The following is a 6000-nucleotide window of genomic DNA, read 5'->3' as shown; positions in this document are numbered from 1 at the left end:
GGATCAGAGCGGCAGAGTGACCTGCCCGAGAACGTGCAGCAGGAAGCATGGACTCCTAGTCCAGTGATCTTTGCACTGCCCCAAGGATGCACTAGCTGGGAGCTGACAGCGAGAAGGCCCTGAGCACTTGCACGGAAGGAGGGTGTGCGTGGGGGGCGGGGGAGTCGGAGGGGGACCCTATGCTCTTTCTCCCTCCCTTTCTTACGGAACCTTGTCTAACTCTGTATCTAGGTTTCCGGAGCCCGAGATCCAAGGCGCATGGTGCAGAGGGAGCAGCTACACACGTCCGCAGACCCCAGTATCCAGAAAAGGGGCAGGGGGCAATTAAGGTCTAGGTTAAACCAGCCTATAGAGCCTCCTCTCCTACCCCCCATTTCAGAGACGGACTCCCCACACCCCAGCTCGGCTGAGGCTTCTCGCCGCCGCGGTCACAACCCGGCTCCTCCATCCCGGCCTTCGCGGTCCCTCCTCTCGGCCCCCGGCTCCTCCGCCCCCGGGAGGCCGGACTCTGCCCCCGGCCCGCCTTCCCCCGCCCTCCCGGGGGCGGTGGCCCGTGGCGGGCGCGCTCATTGGCGGCGGCGCGCGCGAGGGCCGGGACCCGCAGCGCTGATTGGCCAGCGCGGCTCGGCGGAGCCCAGGAGCACGGCGAGTCGCTGGGGGAAGCGGGGCAGAGACCTGGCGCCGCCAGAGCGCAGGGCGCGGATCGCTCAAGTCGGAGCCCGGCGGATCGGAGTCCGCACGTTGGAGCAGAGGCCTGGAGGTAAGAACCAGGCGCCGGGTCGCGTGAGGCGAGCCCTTGCGCGCGAGCTGAGATGGAATCCTTCGGCCCTGCCCCCCAGGGAGCAAAAACGGGGCATCTTCTCTTAAGAGACCGAGCCCTCATCTTTCTGAGACGCGGATCCCTCTCCCCCGAAAAGAGAGAGCCGTCCACCGTCCAGAGAACAAAATAGTTTCCTTTTCCCTTCGGAAATGGGCCCTTCCTTCCTGGCCCCCCGGCTCTAAAAATAAGATTGCTCTCCCCACATTCCCCCTTGGAATGGAACGTGCTTCCCTCCGCCCCCAAAGTGGGTTCCAGCCTCCCCGGGTTTCCAAGGCCCATCATTTCTTTGGAGACGCATGCCTCTCCCCCGTCCCTAAAAAACTAAGTTTGGATTCTTCTCCCCACCCTCCCTTCTCAGCTCGGAGATAAAGGGGTGCTTCCTCCAGGAGGGAAAATAAGCCCCTCCCTAAGAGAAGGATATCGCTGGCCAGAGACTCTGCATGTAACCCTCAAGTCCAATACAGACCTCCCTGTACACACACCCCCCAACTCAGAAACTAGACTCAATTCCCTATCTCCCCCCACCCCAACCCCTCTTCATCCATCAGAGAGAGAAGGTTGATTGCCTCAAACACCTTCACACTTAAGGCATTTGGGAGATTACTCCTCTTTCTCAAGATGTAAGAGGAGGGGTTTTCACATTCAGAAACAGGGCAACGGTCCGGTCACCCGTCTGGACCAAGCCACACAGCTCACCCCACCCCTCTGTAACCCTTTCACACAATCCCATCCCATTAACCAGCCCCCTACCCTGTCCCATCCCTCCCACCTCTCTACTCCACCTAATCCCATCTCTCCTTTCCTCTCCCACCATGGCCAGAGACAAGAGCAGACTGAAACCCTTAGAGCTGGGCTCCTCAGCCTAGAGATCATTCCCAGAGCCTCCAAACTGCCACCAGGGATGGCCTCTGAGGCAGCAGGACCAGTGAGGACCCCCCCCAACACACACACACACACAAAGGACTGTGTTCCAAATATCCTCCCCTGAGACAGACCAACCCCTCTCCTGGAGAAGAGGGTGTCCATGCAGAGAGAAGGGCCCCCATTTGCCTTCTGGGGCTCCCCCTTCCTAGCTCCTGTGGGCATTGCCCGTTGGAATTCCCTAGGCCTTTAGCCAAGAGAGATGCTGCAGGAACCATCCATCGGATTGGCTTTGATGAAGCTGGACTAAGGGACAGGTTGGTGGTGACTTGATGGGGGCAGGGAGCTGCTTTGATCTGGCCGGTCAGAGTAGGGGGTGGTGGCAGAGGAGAAAAAGCAAGGAGCTTTGCTTTGGAGCTGCAGCTGAGAGGTGGAGAAAGGAGAAGTGTATGTCCCGAAAAGAGAGAGATGGTGTGATCTGGAGACCTTAGACCTCCCAGAGACTCGAGACCAAAGATCTTGCTCCTTCATTTGACAGTTGAGCAAGCAGGGGCACCAAGACAGGAAGACTTGCTCAAGGTCACCCAGCCAGTGGGTGGTGAAGCTGGTCACAGTCTCTCTGGAACTCGTGGGCCCGAAGGGTCCGGAATACTACCTCCCGTCCTCACATTTAGGACCAAGGTAGTTGGGCACCAGGCTCCCCACTCGTCAGAGGTGGTGCAGAGGCTCTGCCAATGTCACGCAGCTAGGAGGGGACACAGCTGAAACTCGGTGCTGTCCCCCAGCAGGCCACTGCACAGAATCTATTCCTGGGCCCCTGCACTTCCCCACTCAGCCCATGGCATCCTTTTATTGAGCCAGCTGCCAAATCTAGGTTTGCCAGAATCCAGATGGACTCAGGATGGCAAGTGAGATCAGGTGTATTAGTCTGGAGCCGATGCTGCTGCCGGAGTATCTGTTGCAGGCGAGGCTTGCTCCAAGCTCTTTGGACAGCACCCCCCACCCCCGCAAGGGAAGTCACAGCCCCTCCCCCCAGGGGCCCCTCCCTCTCCATCCCCGCCTTTCCCCTGTGACCCCAAGTTCTCTGCTGCCATCTCCCATCCTAGCTCAGAGCCTACTTCTTTTCCTGAGGCATTGAACCCCCACGGAGCAGCAGCAGCCCAGCCCCTACAGATGGGAGGGTCTTGAGGTGGGGACTTCCCCCTGCCTCCAGCTGAGGGCTTGGCAGTGCTCCAAGATGGAGCCGGGATCCAAGTTCAAGGTGCCAAGGAGAAAGTTCACAGTATGAGGGAGAAGCGTAGTGCAATGGGGGCTGAGGGATCCATCTCTGCCCCTCTATTCAGGGTCAGAGCCCAGATTTGCTACTTCGTATGTGTGTTGGTGAAATTATTAACCTCTCTGCAACTAATTCCCTTAGCATCCTTATTAGGGTAAAATGAGTTCGTCTTGGTAAAGTACATAGCATATGGCAAGTGAGGGGAAGCACTGATTATGACAAGTCATAAAACCTCTAAACCTGGGTAGGGAGCTTATGCTTTTAGGTAAGACTTATGACTCACAATGTAGATCATCTGTCAGGCAGCGAACAGTCTGCTCTTGCTTGGAGACTAGGATGGTGTCTTCCCAGAGAGATGGTACAGGATGTGGAATGCACCCCAGACCCTAAAGCCAGATGGAGCCGGGGATCTACTTCCGTTACCACTGGCTGGGCAACCTTGGGCAGGTCATCCGCCTCTCTGAGCCTCAGTTTCCTCATCTTTGAAATGGGCTTGTTGGTGGGGGGAGGGGCTAGGCATCAGATAAGAGATAGGTCTAGAGCAGGGTTTTCTTTTTTTTAATCAACCGTGTTGCCATTTGGGGCCTGATCATTCTGTGTTGCAAGGGGTGGGGAAGGGGGCTGTCAGTGCATTGTAGGGTGTGGAGAGGCATCCTTACCCTCTACCCATAAAGCCAGTCGCAACCACTTCTAGTGATGACAACTAAAATCGTCTCCAAGCGTGTCCTCTGGGGGGCAAAATCCCCCTCCTCACCTTGAGAATTGCTGATCTAACGTAGATACTCCACTCATAGAGGATGATTGACCTTAGGAGAGCATCCTTCTTACCCAGGCCCCTTGTTCCACTTTGTGCATCATAGAGGTTGTGTGTCAACTGCTGAGCCTCCTCATTTTGAGGGCAATATTAACCCCTCACATTTCAACAGGAAAATCCAGAGCACCTGCATGTGCGTTACTGCAGGTTTCCCATTTAACAGGTGAGCAAACTGAGGCCCAAGGAGGTTAAAGGACTCTGCTAACAGCATTACCCCATCCCTGCTAGAAGTCAAAGCAACTGTCCCTGCTGGAAGTCAAAGACAGTTTTAGAAATAACCTAGTTCTGGAGCCTTCTCAGTTGCTTTAGCAGTATCAGAATTTTAACTGCATGCTCTGGGGCCCAGCCGTCCCACGACTAAGAAAGAATCTCCTGTAGAAATGCTAGGCCAAGAAAGAATCTCCTGTAGAAATGCTAGGCCAAGGCAGGAATGTTCACCCAAGGGCTTGGCAATCCAAGATGGGAAGGGGTTCCATTATGTGGGAAAAGGAAACCGTCTTTTTAGGAGAATGGGGTGGAACTATGTTCCTGACCTGGAGAGATCTCTAAGACATCATTTAGTGAAAATGATAAAGTCACAGGATCGATATATAGGTATTTTAGTAAGTATATGTACATACACATAGGGGAGTGAGAAATGTGAAAGGGGCCTGTGTGTGTGTGTGTGTGTGTGTGTGTGTGTGTATCTATCCATGGGGGAGGAAGAGGAAACAGGATCCTTTAGCCAGCTTATCGTGCATTAAAGATGAGCCGGGCACAGCCCCCAGAGGTTGAGACTTGCTCAGAGTCTTTCAGCCACGAAGATGGCAGGGGATGACTGTATCCTGAGTTCTGCACAGCAGGCTGGGGCTCTTTCCGCTGCCTGGCCCCCAGGAAAGAGAGGCAGGCAGGGTCTGAGGACTGGCCATTCCTGCACACCCAGTCCCTCTTTCCTGGGAAGTGGTCATGCCAGAAGCTGCCAGTGACCAAAACTCAGGCCTTTGAGCTTCCTTAGAGTTCTGGGGCCAGGAGACGGAAATCTGAGGCCTCCTGTCCACAGGCTGAGCCTCCGCCCTGCCCACGGGGGATTCTTGTCACCGGCATCTTGGTGGGGCCTGAGGTCACACTGACCAGAGCTGAACTGGGCTTCCACCAGCATGAGGCGGGCTTCCCTGGTGGTTCAGATGGTAAAGAATCCACCTGCAATGCGAGAGACCTGGGTTCAATCCCTGGGTGTGGAAGCTCCCATGGAGGAAGGCATGGCAACCCACTCCAGTATTCTTGCCTGGAGAATCCCATGGACAGAGGAGCCTGGCGGGGCTACAGTCTATGGGGTCATAAAGAGTGAGCGACTAACACTTTCACTTCACTTTTTCCCTCACAGCATGACGGCCTAGGCCATGGCCATTTTGTTTGTTAGTGTCACATTTTCCCATCTTTAGAAAGGCAATGGTAGTTGAAAGAAAGGAAAGAAGGAAGGAATAAAGAAAGAAAAGGCAGAAAGAGAAAGAAAGGGAGAAAGAGGGTGGGGGAAAGGTAGACGGAGGTGCAATGGTAGAACGCAGCTCTGGGTTACTGTGAGGATGGGCTGAAACCCTTGTTCAGACACCTGGCGGTCCCTCTTCAGTAGTGTGAGCCCTGCTGTCCCCATCTCTGTCTCCTTGCGTGCCCTTCTTGCCAGGAAGCCGGGGACAAAAGCATTGTGGGTAACATCTGGGGAGCCTGAGGGCTTCCAGAACACCCGGCTGGCTGAATCACCACCCGCTCCCCACTGCATCCCCGCAGAAGGTCCAGGAGGAGGTTCTGGGCTGTGTGTCCTCCTTTGTCTCCACCATGTCTGGCTAGCCTCGCTTTCCTAGAGGCACCAGGCATTTTAAACTGTCTTACCCATTCCAGGAATGGCATCGCCTGATGCAGCCTCTAATCACACATTCTCTGTCTTGGGGTCGACTTCCCAAGGGCAAATTGCACTCCTTCAAAAGCTGTCTCCCTGACCCTTCCCGCCTCCAGCCTCCCCACAGCGAGGATCCCTTTATCCTAAGAACTGAGTGCTTAAACATCTGAGGCTTCCTTGGGTCTGTGACTGCTGGCTGGGTTTCCTCCCCGTCTGTATCCCTGGGCTGTAGACATATATTTGAGTCTCTTTCACTTCCTTCCTGGATGCAGAGCACCGTTCCTGGTGCACAGTAGAGACTGGATGAGCATTTACTGCGCAGTGTGTACAAGAGAGTGTTTGCCTGCTCCGTCGTG

The 6000-nt window shown here is 55.2% G+C and overlaps 1 protein-coding gene across 2 annotated transcripts in view; it reads left to right on the top strand.

The window, feature by feature from the left end:
• Window positions 1-626: 626 nt before the first annotated feature.
• ABAT (4-aminobutyrate aminotransferase) overlaps window positions 627-6000 on the top strand; it is an 85769-nt gene continuing 80395 nt past the window's right edge. Inside the window, exon 1 of one of the 2 annotated variants that reach the window (XM_043456439.1) lies at window positions 627-760. The gene's annotated coding sequence lies outside the window, so the exon portion shown is untranslated. The remainder of the gene's footprint in view (window positions 761-6000) is intronic. The other variant, XM_043456441.1, reaches the window with a different exon arrangement.

This window comes from Cervus canadensis, chromosome 32, assembly GCF_019320065.1.
Source record: "Cervus canadensis isolate Bull #8, Minnesota chromosome 32, ASM1932006v1, whole genome shotgun sequence".
Classification (NCBI taxonomy): domain Eukaryota; kingdom Metazoa; phylum Chordata; class Mammalia; order Artiodactyla; family Cervidae; genus Cervus; species Cervus canadensis.
This window is presented reverse-complemented; position numbering and strand designations above follow the sequence as displayed.